Here is an 18856-nt window from a genome sequence, read left to right as displayed (position 1 = left end):
AGTCTCGCTCTGTCGCCCAGGCTGGAGTGCAGTGGTGCAATCTCGGCTCACTGCAAGCTCCGCCTCCCAGGTTCACGCCATTCTCCTGCCTCAGCCTCCCGAGTTGCTGGGACTACAGGCGCCCGCCACCGTGCCTGGCTAATTTTTTTTGTTTTTTTTTTTAGTAGAGACAGAGTTTCACCATGTTAGCCAGGATGGTCTCGATCTCCTGACCTCAGGTGATCCGCCCGCCTCGGCCTCCCAAAGTGCTGGGATTACAGGCGTGAGCCACCGCGTCCGGCTGGGCCAGTCATATTTCTTGGCAGCTTTCCTGGTAGCCTTTAAAAGAAGTCCAACCAGTGTCTGTCAGACATTGCCAAGTTTTGCTCTTAGAGAAGAGATGAGGCCAGGCACAGTGGCTCCCGCCTGTAATCCCAGCACTTTGGGAGGCCGAGGCGGGCGGATCACCTGAGGTCAGGAGTTCGAGACCAGCCTGGCCAAGATGGTGAAACCCCATCTCTACTAAAAAAAAAAAAAAAAATTAGCCGGGCGTGGTGGCGCATGCCTGTAATCCCAGCTACTCGGGAGGCTGAGGCAGGAGAATCGCTTGAACCTGGGAGGCGGAGGTTGCAGTGAGCTGAGATCGTAGCACTGCACTCCAGCCTGGGTGACAGAGCGAGACTCTGTCTCAGGGAAAAAAAAAAAAAAAAAAGAAAAGAGATGAGCATGCTGGAAAGAGGGAAATACCACAGGCCCATCTTTCCCGTGTGAGTTTACATATCCCAGCCTCTAGAAAAGACCACTCTCCCCGTCGCGGGGGCTCATTCCTGACAGCAGAGTTGTTTTCCTGTGGAAGGGCTGGGGTCAGGCCCGGGACGCGGGGCAGACCTCCTATGTGGAAAGCCTCAAGTGGCTGTAACCCAGGGCTGAAAAAACAAACATGTTACCTCACTGGACAACAGCTCAGAGCTCTTAAGAGGGGGAATACCAGCGCTGAAATATGTGCAATGTAAAGAAAGGAATTTACAAAGGGCCAGGTGCTTCAATCTGGGAGTCTAGGCCGATGTGGCCCCTAACTGGTAAAGAGCCGTTCCATCCGGATGACTTGGCAGCCACGGTATTTTTTCCCGTTGGGCCATCAGGGAAGGAGAGGAGGCTCGTGATCCTGGGGCCCGTCCGGGCAGTCAGACCCCTTCCCGAGTGGTGTTGAGGGACAGCTGCGACCTGAGCACCTGGCACTCGGCCCTGGGGCCTGGGGTCGTGGGAATCAGCCCTGTTGCTCTGAGGAAGTCACTGGAACTTGAGCAGGGCGGTCGAATATGCCCGAGTAGGAGAAAAACAAAAAGTTGGTGCAGGACAGCCCCGGACACGTGCTTGCCCTGAGCCTGGAGAATTTGGAAGGGAGGCTGCCGGGTCAGACCTGCCACCTGACTCGAGAGAGAATTTAGGTATCCCAAAACTTAGGAGCGGGAAGCGTTTCTTTTTTTTTGGAGATGGAGTCTTGCTCTGTCACCAAGGCTGGAGTGCAATGGTGCGATCTCGGCTCACTGCAACCTCCACCTTCAAGATTCAAGGGATTCTCCTGCTTCAGCCTCTCGAGCAGCTGGGACTACAGACGTGCACCACCACACGTGGCTAAGTTTTTTTGTATTTTTAGTAGAGATGGAAGTTCACCATGTTGGCCAGGCTGGTCTCGAACTCCTGACCTCAGGTGATCCGCCCACCTCGGCCTCCCAAAGTGCTTGGATGACAGGCGTGAGCCACGGCGCCTGGCCAGGAGTGAGAATCGTGTCTAATGCCAGTTATTCAAGAATCATCTTGGTGTGCTTTCAAGTACTTTGAGAAACCCAGCACAGGTCTCCTTGGAGTTGAGAGCTGCACTTTGCTAGACAGAGAGGAGCCGCAGCACGGAGCCACACGGCCACGTGCACGCGCCATCATCCTCCCGCACCCGTCACGCAGGCTGGGGTGCAGTGGCGCGGTCACGGCCCACTGCAGCCTCAACCTCTGGGCTCAAGCAATCCTCCCACCCCAGCCTCCTGAGTAGCTGGGACTACAGGCACGTGTCACCACGCCCAGATAATTTTTAAATTTTTATTAGAGATGGGGGTCTCACTATGTTGCCCAGGCTGGTCTTGAACTCCTGGGCTCAAGCAATCCAAGTTCTGGGATGACAGATACGAGCCTCTGTCTCACTCTGGACTCCTTAGAGAGGGGAGTGTGAATTCTCTGTGGAGTGATAAGTACAACTGTTGAGAGTATAGTTTGAACTTGACATAGGTTTATAAGGTTGGGCCTGGCTGGAGAATCCTAACAGGTTTATGCTGGGCGCGAGGAAGTTATAAAAATGTTTCTCCTCTTCCTTAGAGTTCATCCTCAGGGGCAGGGGGTGGGGCATCCGAGGTGCCTCGTCCTGCTTGTGGTGGGAGGGGGGTCACAGTCTTTTCTTTTTTTGAGACGGAGTCTCGCTCTGTCTCCCAGGCTGGAGTGCAGTGGCGCGATCTCAGCTCACTGCAACCTCCGCCTCCGGGTTCAAGCGATTCTCCTGCCTCAGCCTCCCAAGTAGCTGGGATTACAGGCGTGAGCCACCATGCCTGGCTAATTTTTGTATTTTTGGTAGAGATGGGGTTTCACCATGTTGGCCAGGCTGGTCTCAAACTCCTGACCTCAGGTGATCCGCCCGCCTCGGCCTCCCAAGGGCCATAGTCTTCCCTTTGGACTTCAGGGAGCTACTCAGACATTCCCTGAGCTGAAGGGTTCCATGATAATGATCATCAGTCATGGCTTCTGTGGACTGAGCCCCTCACTGGATTCCAGGGACCACCTTGAAGTGGTCTTCATGGCTCTCATCTTCAACACGGGGTAGCCTAGGACCCCTCTAGGACCACCTTGTTACTGCTTTTCATGTATTATCTCATTGCGTCTTCCATGACGGAGAAGTAGGTCCTGGCTCTGCTGGCTGGCATTCCTCCCAGAGGGATGGGCAGCAGGAACCTTCGCCTGGGGTTCCATGGGTTCACAAGAGCAGCAGGGACCTGTCGTCCGTGGTACCTGCCAGGTTCCAACCTTGGTCTGTCTGACTCCAGCCCCCCCACAGTGTGACCTAAATTTTTTGCAACCCCTGGCCTTGTCCCGGCAGGAGGTGGGTAACTGTCATGAGTTTCTCAGACCACAAAAACCACAACCACCACCGCCCCCACAAAAATGGAAACGCCCCTTCTTTCAGCGCTGGCCATGAGGGAGCGGTGGTGATGGATGGCTGACCGTGGAGAATCCTGCATTCCAGGGGACTGAGGTCAGGGCAGGCGGGAGCTGCGTGGCCCTGGTTTCCAGGACTCAGGCTCTGGTGCATTCTCGGGGAGGCTGAGCTCCCCTTCCAGGGTGCCCTCCGTCTACTGAGTGTGCCGAGCCCATTGCTTTCCTGCCTCCCGTCCTCTCTGCCCCTGTGGCTCTCCCAGGGAAATACCCACAGGACCCCAGGCGAAGGTTCCTGCTGCCCGCCCCTCTGGGGCTGGCCCTGCTGGGAGGAATGCCGGCCCCCACCCCCAGCCCTGCCCAGACTCATGCCTGAGGTTTTACTGCTTTCATTCACTTCCATACATGGAAGTGGGGCTTGCCCGCCTCTGCCAGAGAGCGCCTGGATCAGGAGGTTTGTCTCCACACAGCTGACAGACCCTCCCGCCCCCCGCCCCCGCCCCCAGCTCGCATTTTAAAAATGTATTGATTGAAAAAGACCCTGGCTTTAACCACATCATGTCTGCAAAAAGAGAGCGTGAGCATCTCAATAGAGAGATCAGGCTGCAGAATTACCATCTGGTCCCTCGTGCAATGGTTGCAACACTGGCCTCCACCTGGGGGTGTGTTAGAAAGTTCTAAAGAGAAGCTGTTCAGTCTTTTTTTTTTTTTTTTCGAGATGGAGTCTCACTCTGTCACCCAGGTTGGAGTGCAGTGGTGTGATCTCAACTCACTGCAACCTCTATCTCCCGGGTTCAAGCAATTCTCGTGCCTCAGCCTCCCAAGTAGCTGGGCTTACAGGCGCCCTGCTACCACGCCCAGCTTTTTTTTTTTTTTTTTTTTTTTTTTTTTTTTTAGTAGAGACAGGGTTTCACCATGTTGGCCAGGCTGGTTTCGAACTTCTAACCTCAAATGATCTGCCCGCCTCGGCCTCCCAAAGTGCTGGGATTACAGGCGTGAGCCACCGTGCCCGGCCGGAAGTGCTTTTTATAATGCGGAGTACTAGGGTTCTACCCGGTTTTTTCTGATTTTGTTTCATAAGCGATTGAGGATTGGACCTTGTACTAGTTAGACTTCCAGAAAGTCAGAGTTGACAGCAGTAGCTCCTAAAGTAGATTTGGGGAGGAATGTGTCTTTCTTACGGAGGTGTCTTTACTGGCTTGGTGTGTCATTTGTTGGTGGTCTTTGTGCCAAACACTTCGCCATTTCGTCCGACTCTTTCCCCTGCTAACATCTTGGGAACAGTGTTGGGTGTCCCACTGGTTGTCTCTGTGGTCCTGCTCACGTCCGTCCACTCGGTGGCATCCTCTGAGCCTCCTTATAGTGGAATGTGAGTTATTTTGAAGCCGTAATTCAAGATTGTAAAATTCTAGAAGCACATGCCGAGCTCTGGCTTTGCTTTTGGGGAACAGACGGGGGATGAAATGACTGTGCTGGCCCGGCCGTTTGCACCCCACCCACCCCTGAACACCAGATATAGAAAGTTCTAGAAGCACATGCTGAGCTTTGGTTTTGCTTTTGGGGGATCGACAGGGGATGAAATGACTGTGCTGGCCCGGCTGTTTGCACCCCACCCACCCCTGAACACCAGATATAGAAAGTTCTAGAAGCACATGCTGAGCTTTGGTTTTGCTTTTGGGGAATGGACGGGGGATGAAATGACTGTGCTGGCCCGGCCATTTGCACCCCACCCACCCCTGAAAACCAGATATAGTTCCCTGCCTTGGATAAGATCTTAAAAATAAAACCAAGCCTTCGGATCCTTTCTCATCGGGATTTATTTTAAGCTTGAAATAGCAAACCCTAAAGTTCTTCGTCTCTGTACCCACTCCCTTCCCCCACCGAATCCCTTTCTTGTATAAAAAGATTCTGAAATTCTTCCTTGATTCTTTCCTGCCTGGAGGGGAAAGGGGCGAACAGGCACCAGCTTTACTGCTGCAGTCCGTGATGTTGATCTGAATTCCTTCTCCTGCTCTTTTGCTAGTTAAAAGATTCCCTGCTGTGACCCATGGATGTGTATTCACAGGGCACCGAATTTGTAAGGTGGATGGAACTGCCTTCAGAGTTAAGGGGCTTCTTTTAAGCAATCTTTTTTTCCTTTTAAAAAAGTGATTTCCTTACAAAAAATTAGCCGGGCGCGGTAGCGGGCGCCTGTAGTCCCAGCTACTCGGGAGGCTGAGGCAGGAGAATGGCGTGAACCCGGGAGGCGGAGCTTGCAGTGAGCCGAGATCGCGCCACTGCACTCCAGCCTGGGCGACAGAGCGAGACTCCGTCTCAAAAAAAAAAAAAAAAAAAAAAAAAAAAGTGATTTCTTAAGCATCAGGCTGTCTTCAGCCTACTAATTGTTTTGGCTCCAAGGAGGACCAGGACCTGGGGCTAATTGCTTCTGGCATTGACCGTTAGCCCCCGAGAAGCTGCTGGCCAAATGGCTGTCACCAGAAGGTGCCCAGGCAGATGCTGGGGCTGAACAATGCATGGCGTCTTCCCACCCCAGCCCCCACTGCTCCAGGCTGAGCCCAGTGGCTCTCCAGGGTCTCAGAGGTCCTCACGTGGCTGCCCCTTTCCAGACTGCAGCAGGGAGGTGGGTCCTAACAGAGGAGGCAGCGGGGAGAGGAGGAGGCCACGGGGAGAGGAGGAGGCAGGGGGGAGAGGAGGCCGCAGGGAGAGGAGGAGGCAGGGGGAGAGGAGGCCGTGGGGAGAGGCCGCGGGGAGAGGAGGAGGCCGCGGGGAGAGGAGGCCGTGGGGAGAGGCCGCGGGGAGAGTAGGAGGCCATGGGGAGAGGAGGAGGCGGGGGGAGAGGAGGAGGCAGGGGGAGAGGAGGCCTCGGGGAGAGGAGGAGGCCGCGGGGAGAGGAGGAGGCCGCGGGGAGAGGAGGCCGTGGGGAGAGGCCGCGGGGAGAGTAGGAGGCCATGGGGAGAGGAGGAGGCGGGGGGAGAGGAGGAGGCAGGGGGAGAGGAGGCCTCGGGGAGAGGAGGAGGCCGCGGGGAGAGGAGGAGGCCGTGCCCTGGCCCTGCTGTTTCCTCGCGTCCTGGGGTGTGGATTTAATATCATCTGAGAATGCGGCTCTCAGCCTCCGAGTGCTGGGGCGGGCCGGGCCGAGGTGAGGCCCCGCGTTGGGACCCAGCTGTCTTAGGTTTTGCCTCAAGCGTTTGTTCCGTGAAGCACCGAGTGGTGGTTTTCACCCCTGGCTGATCTTCAGTCGCCCGGGAGCTTTTAAACATTCCTTTCCCAGGCTGCTTGTTCACCGCTAGGTCCCTGGCGCAGGGCCGGGCCCTGTACAGTTACACAGCCGTCCCTCAGTGCCTGTGGGCAGGTGGTCCCAGGGCCGCTCCTACCCCTCAGTACCCAGATCCCGTGATGCCAAAGTTGCTGATATAAAATAGCATTTACATATAACCCGTGTACATCTCCAATTTACTTTATTATTTTCTTCTGTTTTGTTTCCTTTGTTTTCTTTCTTTATTGTTTAATTTTTATGGTGTACATATTTATGGTGGACGTGAGATATTTTGATACAGGCATACAACGTGTGATCATCACACCAGGGTAAATGGGATAATCCTGTGTACTGTAAATTACCTCTAGATTACTTATAATTCCTAATACAATGTATTATGAGTAATACCTAATACATCTAATATATTGCTATGTAAATAGTTGTTATGCTGTGTTGTATTTTATTTTTTATTTGTATGTTTACATTTTTTTAAAAAATTCTTTTTACTGATTTTTTTTTTTTTTTTTTTTTTGAGACAGAGTCTCTTGTCACCCAGGCTGGAGTGCAGTCGCGCCATCTCTGCTCACTGCAACCTCCGCCTCCCGGGTTTAAGCAGTTCTCCTGCCTCAGCCTCCCGAGTAGCTGGGATTACAGGCGCACGCTGCCACAGCCAGCTAATTTTTTTTTTTTTGTATTTCAGTAGAGACGGAGTTTCACCGTGTTGCCCAGACTGGTCTCAAACTCCTGAGCTCAGACAGTCAGCTCGCCTCGGCCTCCCAAAGTGCTAGGATTACAGGCGTGAGCCACCATGCCCAGCCCTTTTTTTTTTTTTTTTTTTGAGAGGGAGCCTCACCCTGTCACCCAGGCTGGAGTGCAGTGGCAGGATCTTGGCTCACTGCAACCCCTGCCTCCTGCGTTCAAGCAATTCCCCTGCCTCAGCCTCCCGAGTGGCTTGGATTACAGGCACATGCCACCACTCCCGGCTAATTTTTGTATTTTTAGTTGAGATGGGGTTTCACCTTGTTGGCCAGGCTGGTCTCGAACTCCTGGCCTCAAGTGATCCGCCCACCTCGGCCTCCTGCATTGCTGGGATTACAGGTGTGAGCCACCACGCCGAGCCCTGAATATTTTTGATTTGGGTTTAGTCGAATCCGTGGATGTAGAACCTGTGGGGACAGAGGGCCCATTGTCCATAACTGTGTAAAATCAGCTCAGTGCCTGTGTAGCCCCATTATGTCTGCCCATAATGTTTAGGAAAGTGAGTCTTTTAGCCTCATTCACATACAGAGTCCATCTCATATCAGCACCTGCGCGTCCCTGTCACGCTTGTGACCTCGAAGGCCATGAGGATGATTCCTGTGACGGTTTTTCAGCCACTACTGTACGTGGGTTACTAGTGCTTTGTCATCTAGAATGGGGTTCGTAACCGAGGGGGACGCTGCCGGTGCATGATCATGACAAGCCTAAGAGTGAGAGGATGCTTTTCACTGAGTGGGGGGCCCGTGCTGGGCCCTGAGTGCTGGCGTGTATCGTCTCTCCTCATGCGGCCCCTGGAGGACGCACTGTGGGGCCAACTGGCTTTCCCGGTTGTGCTGCTGTTACGTGGCTGAACCAGGATCTGTGCTCTGGCCCTGAAGCTGTGAACTGCGTGATAACCAGCCAAGGCTGCCACAGAAGGCTGCAACCTCCCCGTGCCAGGGACTGCAGTGGAGACACCTTCTAGGCATTGCCTCATTTCATTCTCCCAAGGACTCTATGACGTTGGCGTGATCACCCCCATTTTCCAGGTAGGACACTGAGGCCCAGCGATGCGGAGATGTGCTGGCCGAGCCCGTCCGCGGTACAGTCGCCCGCTGCGGGGGGTCGTCCCTCCAGAGCCGATTCTTTTTCCCCGTGAGGCGCCGAGGCTAGCGGAGAGCGTGGTTTTGGGACGTTTGGGAAGCAAATGTCACCGCTGTCTTTTGATGGGAACTTCTCAGCCAGGGCGTTAGTGGACATGATAACTCAAGCTCAGGTCTTGAGCACACCTACTACGGACTCTTGCAAGAGGGAGAGTTGAGGAAAATGGTTCTAAAACCTCAGTAATTAGAAGAGACAGCCTTTGGCCGGGTGTGGTGGCTCACGCCTGTTATCCCAGCACTTTGGGAGGCCTAGGCGGGCGGATCACGAGGTCAAGAGATCAAGACCATCCTGGCCAACATGGTGAAACCCCATCTCTACTAAAAATGCAAAAATTAGCTGGGTGCGATAGCAGATGCCTGTAATCCCAGCTACTCAGGAGGCTGAGGCAGGAGAATCGCTTGAACCCGGGAGGCGGAGCTTGCAGTGAGTGGGGATCGTGCCACTGCCCTCCAGCCTGGGCGACAGAGCGAGACTCCATCTCAAAAAAAAAAAAAAAGAGATAGTCTTCTGAACTTTCAAGCGCCTAGAATACATCAACTCCTTGTCTTTTAGTTACCCAGCTCCCCCAACTCACTTTCTCTCTCTCCCTTTCCCTCTCCTTCTCCCTCTCTACCCCAGGGAGGGTCTCTGGCAGCCAAGAAAGAGCCTTTTTGTGGCCGAAAGGGTGAGAACAGCCAAGGCCCCAGGACCCCAAGGACATTCCCAGTTTCCAGCCTGTGGTTTGCTGGCAGCCTGTGGTTTGCTGGCCTAACCTAAAGGCACACCTGGTTGGTGGGTTATCTCTGAATGATCAGCACTTCTGTGAAGGGCAGAATACTCTGGATTCAGGAGAGAGATAAGCAGTGGAAGCTCCCCAGGCATTGGGCCTGGCTTTGGACATCTCCACTGAACACTTATTATTTTGGGGCTAAAGATATGAAAACAATCATACATTTAATATCCACCGACTTTGTGATGTTTAACATCTAACTCTGTCATCTGGGAAACGCTTTTTTTTTTTTTTTTGAGACGGAGTCACTCTCTCGCCCAGGCTGGAGTGCAGTGGCACGATCTCGGCTCACTGCAAGCTCCGCGTCCCAGGTTCACGCCATTCTCCTGCTTCAGCCTCCCAAGTAGGTGGGACTACAGGCGCCCGCCACCACGCCCGGCTAATTTTTTTCCTATTTTTAGTAGAGACGGGGTTTCACCATGTTAGTCAGGATAGGGGAAACTCTTATCTATTCCCCAGGGTTGTTTTTAAGACCTACTTGGGGGCAGGGCACAGTGGCTCACACTTGGAATCCCACTGCTTTAGGACGCTGAGGCGAGTGGATCACCTGAGGTCAGGAGTTGGAGACCAGCCTGGCCAACATGGTGAAACCTCGTCTCTACCAAAAATACAAAAATTAGCCGGGCGTGGTGGCAGGCGCCTGTAGTCCCAGCTACTTGGGAGGCTGAGGCAGGAGAATTGCTTGAACCCGGGAGGCGGAGGTTACAGTGAGCCGAGACTGTGCCGCTGCACTCCAGCCTGGGCGACAGAGCGAGACTCTGTCTCAAAAATAAAAAATAAAGAGAAATACTTGCTGCCCACCATCCTCCATGCACTTGCCTGGCATGTTGATGACGGAGGCAACCCTTGTGAGAATTCTCCTCTGCGGAGCCCTTTTTAGAAAATCTGACCCCATTTTAGAAAAATCCATTATGTACCCAGTTTTCTCCTCTCAGTGTGTTCCACAGTTGGTAGGTGTTCCACGGTTTGTTATTGTTGGTTTTTAAATCTTCCCTCAGTGCGGCCCTTGCTTGAAAGAAAACACTGACCCCGTTGGCCACGATTTAACAATTTTTGGCCTCTGCCCAAGTTTTTCTGGATTTTTCTACTGGTTTAATTTCCAAGAGTGAGGGATACAAACTCACTGGAATCCCAAAACAAAGCTTGGTGTTTTTGAGGTGGAGATGAGGAAGGAGTTTCTTCCCCTTTCTGGTTTTCTCCGCCCTCCTCCTACCGGCTGGCTTGCTGGCCGAGGAACTTTTTCAGAACTGAATGATTTGCCAGAGATGAGAGGAAAAAAGGGCTGGTCCTTCAGAGCTATTTGCCACAAATAAACAAACAGAATCTACCGTACATTTGCCCCTTTGCCATCTGCTCAGCTGAGAGGGAGCCCCACGCTTGGTGAACACAGCGCAGGGCCTTTGCAGCCGACGGGGAAAACAGCTCCAGTTGGAGGCAGTCCTCGGACGGGGGTACGGACCTGCAGAAACCTGCAGCTTTGAAGTCAGAGAAGCGTATTTGATCTTGGAGTTTGGGGCCAATATGGACGAGACAGGAACACAAATCACCTGGATTGGAAGCTCTCATTATGGAAGCTTAATAAACAGGCTGCGTAGCTGGTATTTTTTATTTTTTTATTTTTTTCTGAGATGGAGTTTCGCTCTTGTTTTCCAGGCTGGAGTGCAGTGGCACCATCTCGGCTCACTGCAACCTCTGCCTCCTGGGTTCAAGCAATTCTCCTGTCTCAGCCTCCCGAGTAGCTGGGATTACAGGCACCCGTCACCACACCCAGCTAATATTTTGTATTTTTAGTAGAGACGGGGTTTCGTCATGTTGGCCAGGCTGGTCTCGAATCCCTGACCTCAGGTGATCCACCCACCTTGGCCTCCCAAAGTGCTGGGATTACAGGCGTGAGCCACCGTGCCTGGCCAAATATTGTTATTTTTTTTTTAGGAGAAGGATTGTCGAGTTAAACAACTTTTAAAAAACATTATTTTAAGAATTGTGGTAGAATATACATAACATCATTTACTGTCTTCACCATTTTTTTTTCCTTTTTTAGAGACGGAGTCATACTCTGTCTCTCAGGCTGGAGTGCAGTGGCGCGATCTCGGCTCCCTGCAACCTCCGCCTCCTGGGTTCAAGCAGTTCTCCTGTCTCAGCCCCCCGAGTCGTAGCTGGGATTACAGGCGTGCATCACCAAGCCCGGTTAATTTTTATATTTTTAGTACAGACGGGGTTTCACCATGTTGGCTAGGCTGGTTTTGAACTCCTGGCCTCAAGTGATCCGCCTGCCTCAGCCTCCCAAACTGCTGGGATTACAGGCGTGAGCCACTGTGCCCAGCCCAGTAATATTCTTTTGAAGAAAGATATGATTTAATGACCAGATGTTACTTTTTTTTGGGATCTCAAGGCTGGGCAGAGTAACTTAGAAAGTTACGGCACGTGGGGAACAGACGTGCTTGAGGTCATCACTCGGGGCCTCTCTGGGCCTTCCCTCTGTGACCTTAGAACCCTCTGGCCAGTCGACCTCCGTGGAGCCTCCTTTCCCTGTTGGTGACCTTTCTCTGGAGGTCCTCGAACCTGGGTAGTTCATACAGAGCTGGGAGTCGGTTGTTCGCTGGGTAACTTCATGCAGGACAAGCACCTCAGTTGACAGATTTAAAGTTCACAAACATTTTAGTCGAGAGAGAGAATGATGATGCCTGCGCAGGGGCTAACCTTAATATTTACCTTAAGAAACAGACGGTTATTTTAAAACGATGAAGTATGTTGGTGCAGGGAAGGGAGGAGGGTCTAGTGCCAGGCCACCCCACTGTAAATCCAGGGAGGTGTGCTGTGAATTCATGGCTGCACCCTGGAATCTTGTTCACTGTAAATCCAGGGAGGTGTGCGGTGAATTCATGGCTGCACCCTGGAATCTTGTTCACTGTAAATCCAGGGAGGTGTGCTGTGAATTCATGGCTGCACCCTGGAATCTTGTTCACTGTAAATCCAGGGAGGTGTGCGGTGAATTCATGGCTGCACCCTGGAATCTTGTTCACTGTAAATCCAGGGAGGTGTGCTGTGAATTCATGGCTGCGCCCTGGAATCTTGTTCACTGGAAATCCAGGGAGGTGTGCGGTGAATTCACTGGAAATCCAGGGAGGTGTGCGTTGAATTCATGGCTGCACCCTGGAATCTTGTTTGCTGTGAATCCAGGGAGGTGTGCTGTGAATTCATGGCTGCGCCCTGGAATCTTGTTCACTGGAAATCCAGGGAGGTGTGCGGTGAATTCACTGGAAATCCAGGGAGGTGTGCTGTGAATTCATGGCTGCACCCTGGAATCTTGTTTGCTGTAAATCCAGGGAAGTGTGATGTGAGTTCATGGCTGCGCCCTGGAATCTGTTTCGCTGTAAATCCAGGGAGGTGTGCTGTGAATTCATGGCTGCGCCCTGGAATCTTGTTCACTGGAAATCCAGGGAGGTGTGCGGTGAATTCACTGGAAATCCAGGGAGGTGTGCTGTGAATTCATGGCTGCACCCTGGAATCTTGTTCGCTGTGAATCCAGGGAGGTGTGCTGTGAATTCATGGCTGCGCCCTGGAATCTTGTTCACTGGAAATCCAGGGAGGTGTGCGGTGAATTCACTGGAAATCCAGGGAGGTGTGCGTTGAATTCATGGCTGCACCCTGGAATCTTGTTCGCTGTGAATCCAGGGAGGTGTGCTGTGAATTCATGGGTGCACCCTGGAATCTTGTTCACTGTAAATCCAGGGAGGTGTGCTGTGAATTCATGGCTGCACCCTGGAATCTTGTTCACGGGAAATCCAGGGAGGTGTGCGGTGAATTCATGGCTGCACCCTGGAATCTTGTTCACGGGAAATCCAGGGAGGTGTGTGGTGAATTCACTGGAAATCCAGGGAGGTGTGTGGTGAATTCATGGCTGCACCCTGGAATCTTGTTCGCTGTGAATCCAGGGAGGTGTGCGGTGAATTCACTGGAAATCCAGGGAGGTGTGCGGTGAATTCATGGGTGCGCCCTGGAATCTTGTTCACTGTAAATCCAGGGAGGTGTGCGGTGAATTCACTGGAAATCCAGGGAGGTGTGCGGTGAATTCATGGGTGCGCCCTGGAATCTTGTTCACTGTAAATCCAGGGAGGTGTGCGGTGAATTCACTGGAAATCCAGGGAGGTGTGCGGTGAATTCATGGCTGCACCCTGGAATCTTGTTCACGGGAAATCCAGGGAGGTGTGCGGTGAATTCATGGCTGCACCCTGGAATCTTGTTCACTGGAAATCCAGGGAGGTGTGCGGTGAATTCATGGCTGCACCCTGGAATCTTGTTCGCTGTGAATCCAGGGAGGTGTGCGGTGAATTCACTGGAAATCCAGGGAGGTGTGCGGTGAATTCATGGGTGCGCCCTGGAATCTTGTTCACTGTAAATCCAGGGAGGTGTGCTGTGAATTCATGGCTGCACCCTGGAATCTTGTTTTTAAGGGTCCTGCAAAGCCTGCTGGGCTGTTGTGAGATGAGGCATGCCGTCGGTACCTGGTCCTGAGTGGTGAAAGGGTCTGGGTGATGTCTTCGTTAGGGGCTTTTGGCCTCAGTGGAATTGATTTTTAACAGAGACATTGCGTTTGGAAGTTGCCCATGGCCCTTTTTCCTTCTTTTTACCAAAACATCTATTGGGATAGTTTCCTCTTTTAAAAGTAATATTGAGGCCAGGTGCAATGGCTCACGCCTATAATCCCAGCGCTTAAGGAGACAGAGCTGGGAAGATAGCTTGAGCCCAGGAGTTTGAGACCTGCCTAGGCAACATAGCGAAACCCTATAATCCACAAAAAGGGGGAGAAAGAGACCAAAAAAATACATATATATTGAGGCCAGGCACAGTGGCTCACGCCTGTAATTCCAGCACTTTGGGAGGCAGAAGTGGGAGGATCACTTGAGGCCAGGAGTTTGAGGCCAGCCTGGGGAACATACTGAGACCCCCCCAGCCCGATCTCTACCAAAAAAATACAAAAATTAGCTGGGCGTGGTGGCCTGTGCCTGTGGTCCCGGCTACTCAGGAGGCTGAGGTGGGAGGGTCACTTGATCCCAGCAGTTTGAGGCTACAGTGAGCCATGATCACACCACTGCACTCCAGCCTGGATGACAGCAAAAAAAAGTAAGAAAAAAAAGGTAATACTGGAAGCGGGAGTTGACTGCACTCTCCCTCCCCCACTGCAGGGCCCGCCACAGTGTTGCTCATGCCTGCAAATTATATTTTTTAAAAAGTAATATTGGATCGTCGAATACAAAAAAAGCATGTGGGGGATCAGTCTCCTGCAGACCCCTTAGCTAGAAGCGTGGATGTTCCGACATCACAAGGCAGCCTTGTCTTTTCCTGTGTAGGCACGTACGTGTGTGTCTTACACAATTAGGATGTATTTTGAGTGTATTTTCATGTAAGAACGTATTCTTTACAAAGATGATCTCTGGCCAGGCGTGGTGGCTCACGCCTGTAATCCCAGCACTTTGGGAGGCCAAGGTGGGAGGATCACCTGAGGTCAGGAGTTTGAGACCAGCCTGGCCAACATGGTGAAACCCCATCTCTACTAAAAATATAGAAATTAATTAGGCGTGGTGGCGGGCGCCTGTAATCCCAGCTACTGGGGAGGATAAGGCAGGAGAATCACTTGAACCTGTGAGGCAGAGATTGCAGTGAGCCGAGATGGTGCCACTGCACCCCAGCCTGGGTGACAAGAGTGGAACTCTGTCTCAAAAAAAAAAAAAAAAAAGCTGATTTCTAATAGTTACATGGTATTTTGCTGTATCTGTCTGTCTATGTGTATATATGTACCATACTTAATAGTTTCCAGTTTCCTATGATAGGAAATGTAGGCCAGTTCCAGATTTTGCTGGAATAACCAGTGCGGTTATAAACTTGTTTTTATATTCTTCTCTGTGCACATCTTTGTTGGTTCTCTAAGGATAAATTCCTAGAAGAGGAATTGCTAGGTCAAAGATTCTGTTATATTTTTAGCTCTCATTTTCCTTTCATTTGTTCTTTTCTTTCTTTCTTTCTTTCTTTTTTTGAGACGGAGTCTCGCCCTTGTCGCCCAGGCTGGAGTGCAGCGGTGAGATCTTGGCTCACTGCAATCTCTGCCTCCCAGGCTCAAGCAATTCTCCTGCCTCAGTGTCCCGTGTAGCTGGGATTACAGGAGCCTGCCACCACACCCAGCTAATTTTTAGTAGAGACGGGGTTTTGCCATGTTGGCCAGGCTGGTCTTGAACCCCTGACCTCAAGTGATCCGCCCGCCTCGGCCTACCAAAGTGCTGGGATTACAGGCATGAGCCACCGTGCCCAGCCTGTTCTGTTCTTAATTTTATCTTCTTTTTCATCATTTTTCTTTTGATTTTGTCTGTTTTCTTTCTTTTTGTTTTTGTTTTTTGTTTTGTTTTTTGAGACAGTGTCTCACTCTGTCACCCAGGCTGGAGTGCAGTGGCGCAATCTCGGCTCACTGCAACCTCCACCTCCCAGGTTCAAGTGATTCTCCTGCCTCCGCCTCCCAAGTAGCTGGGACTACAGGGGCTCGCCACTAAGCCCGGCTAATTTTTGTATTTTTTTAGTAGAGACGGGGGTTTCGCCATGTTGGCTGGGCTGGTCTCGAACTCCTGACCTCGTGATCCGCCCACCTCAGCCTCCCAAAGTGTTGGGATTACAGGCGTGAGCTGCTGCGCCTGGCCGGGCTCGGGACCTTTTCTTTGGCTCGGCCTTCGCACTAGCTGTGAGCTGTGTTTGTGGCCAGCTCACCTGCTGTCATATCAGGGCAAGCTCTTGCCGCCTGCTCTAGATCTAACCGCCGCCCTGGGCCTTCCCATCATCTCGTGCTTTTCAAAAACTGCTTTCTGGAGCAGTAAAACCGCCCAAGTGGAAAGCTTGTTCCTCTCCGGCCTCTTTTGTCCTCTGACCCTGACCCCTCCAAATAGGCATTCACAGGGTTCTCCTGGGGCCTCTGCCCCTTAACCTCTGTGTATTTGCTGCAACGCAGAAGGCCATTGCAAGGTTGGCCTTGGTGGGTTTTCAAATGTGGTCCCAGCTGCAGCCATTCCTCTTCCATCCTGTCCTTGTAGCAAAAGCAGAAGCCTTCTGGGTTCTTCTTCAGCGACGGCCCCTGCGCCGCGTGGCTCCTGTGGCCTTTCCGCTGGGCGCAGCGTTTTTCTTCCCTCGTGGCTGCTGAGCGCTGCTCTGGGCTATGTGACTTCAAAGCCATTCCCCCAGAGGTAGCTGTCCTTAAACTAAAACTGAAACGAAAGACATTTCTGAGCTCCTTAAAAAATAATCATCATCATCGAACGCCCCGTGGATTATCTGCTTTTCATGTGGTTCCCGGCGTCCCCGTGACAGCGTGACCTGTTGTGGGCTGCCAGCTCGGATGCCTTTGATGTCTGTCTCCAGGATACTTCCCTGGAATCTGTGCAGAAAAGAGTGAAATTGTAGTGAGTGTGTGTGTTGGGGAGGGCGGTGGGGGGACCCCAGGAACTTTGGGGGTGTGTTCTGAAGGAAACGAGCTTGAACCGGCAATAGCCTCGGAGAAGTGTGCGTTCCTCTCGATGACGGAGAGTTTCGGCTTTTCCCTCCTTTTCTCCCTCCCCACCTGTTTTCCCTGAAGCTGCCCCTTTGGTTCTCACTGTGTACGATCACCGCAGAGCCCCCTTCTCCAGGTGTGTTCCTTGTGTCCTGAGTTCTCAAGCAGCCTTGTAGGTCCCTGTTGGAAGCTGATTCCCTCCGTTTCCTCTGGCCGTTTCCCTCTTGGACTCCTGGGCTCTTCTTTTTTGCCCTGCACCTTGCCCCCCGCCCTCCTTTTTCTTCCTTAAGAAAAAATGCACCCAGCACTTTGGGAGGCCGAGGCGGGCGGATCACCCGAGCTCAGGAGTTTGAGACCAGCCCGGCCAACATGATGAAACCCCATCTCTACAAAAAATACAAAAAATCATCCGGGCGTGGTGGTGGGTGCCTGTAATCCCAGCCACTCAGGACACCAAGGTGGGAGGATCACTTGAGCCCGGGAGGCAAAGGCTGCAGTAAAGGCTGCAGAGTCTCACTGTGTCACCCAGGCTGGAATGCGGTTGTGCAATCTCGGCCCACTGCAACCTCCGCCTCCTGGGGTCAAGCTGATCCTCCCACCTCAGCCTCCCAAAGTGCTGGGATTACAGGCATGAGCCACCGTACCCGGCCTTTCTGTCTCTTTTCTATCCGTAGGTTTTTGATGGTGAACACAGGCCTGCCTTTTCTGGGACACTCCCAGTTTTATGTCATTTTAACTTTTTCATTAAAGGTGAGCTTATGTGGGGAAGTGTGACTTAACTGTAATGCCTCTGTGAAGTATCTTGTATGCATTTGCAAGTTAGAAAAGAAATCCGTTATAAATCCATGGGTTCTGAAAACTGGTACCGCCGACAGCTCTGATGCCCCGTTTTAGCCAGACATCGTAGCACCCTTTTTTTCCCTCACTGTTTGCACAGCCAGAATCGGGCACCCCAGACCTGAGGCAGGCCGATACACCTCGCCCTTCTCTCCTGCCCTTCCTCCAAGTCCAGTTTTTCCGCAGCAGAATCCTGCTTTCAGGTCACTTTTGGGGACCGGAAGGTGTGGAAGGAGAGAATCGTCGAGCTGGGTGGTGGCAGCACGCGGCGTGTGCACTGACAGGACGGGCTTGACCTGGGCAGATGCCGGCCGGGTTGTGTGTGGTGCACACTCACCACCTCACTGTGGACACTCACCAGGGCACCCGTCGCTGCAGTGCCTCAGAGGGAGGGCAGCTCTTCCACCCCACGGGAGAACACAAAGCAAAACCAAAGGCTTTGTCGCAGGGGATGTTTCTGGTCTAACAACAGGAGGTTGCTTCCAGCAGGCCCCACAGTATTGAGCCCGATGGCGTGTCTTGAGTGCATAGGTTGAATCGAGTGGCGTGCTGGTGAGAGGGACACACTCCAGCCATCCTTTGGAGGACAATCGATGGAAGCACAAGCAGGAGCTGGAGGTTTTTTTTTTTTTTTTTTTTTGAGTTGGAGTCTTGCTCTGTTGCCCAGGCTGGAGTGCAATGGCGTGATCTTGGCTCACCGCAACCTCCGCCTCCCGGGTTCAAGCGATTCTCCTGCCTCAGCCTCCTGAGTAGCTGGGATTACAAGCATGCGCCACCACATCCAGCTAATTTTGTATTTTTAGTAGAGACTGGGTTTCACCATGTTGGTCAGGCTGGTCTTAAACTCCCGACCTCAGGTGATCCACCTGCCTCCGCCTCCCAAAGTGCCAGGATTATAGGTGTGAGCCACCACACCCGGCCTAGGCTGCAGGTTTTATTCCAGGCAAGGATGTGGCTGGCATGGTATCTAGTGGCATGTTATGAAAGCTGGCTTTGTTCTGCAGGACGGCAACAGTCAATACCCGCATGAATAGCAGGCTCTCCCAGCTCTCAGAGCAAGCTCCTTCGGTGATTCCTGGGCGTGTTCTGCAGAGCTCAGGGTCTTAGACACAGTAGACGCTCAGTAAACACGTGTGGAGTGAATGAGCGCAGAGCTCATTGATCAGAGTGCGTGTTTGTTGCAGCCGCCAGCACATCCTACAGCTGGATCCTGAAGTGTCTTGGTCTTTTCCTACAACCTTGCCAGACCTTTAAGCATCTCCTTGTCCCGCCGGCCATGACCGAGCGGAAGCCTCCCACTTCTCAGTGTTCTTCAGCTGGGGGGTTTCTGGCCGTCACACAGACCACATGATATAGGAGATGGGGGTTTTGTGCCAGAGGATTCCCAGAT

At 52.4% G+C, this 18856-nt stretch overlaps 1 protein-coding gene and 1 pseudogene across 1 annotated transcript in view; both read left to right on the top strand.

Moving 5' to 3' along the window:
* Positions 1–18856, top strand: part of NXN (nucleoredoxin) — a 180423-nt gene that overhangs the window by 22891 nt on the left and 138676 nt on the right. The window lies entirely within an intron of this gene.
* Positions 12901–13711, top strand: LOC134808844 (uncharacterized; annotated as a pseudogene).

The sequence above is a fragment of the Pan troglodytes genome, chromosome 19, assembly GCF_028858775.2.
Source record: "Pan troglodytes isolate AG18354 chromosome 19, NHGRI_mPanTro3-v2.0_pri, whole genome shotgun sequence".
Taxonomy (NCBI): domain Eukaryota; kingdom Metazoa; phylum Chordata; class Mammalia; order Primates; family Hominidae; genus Pan; species Pan troglodytes.
This window is presented reverse-complemented; position numbering and strand designations above follow the sequence as displayed.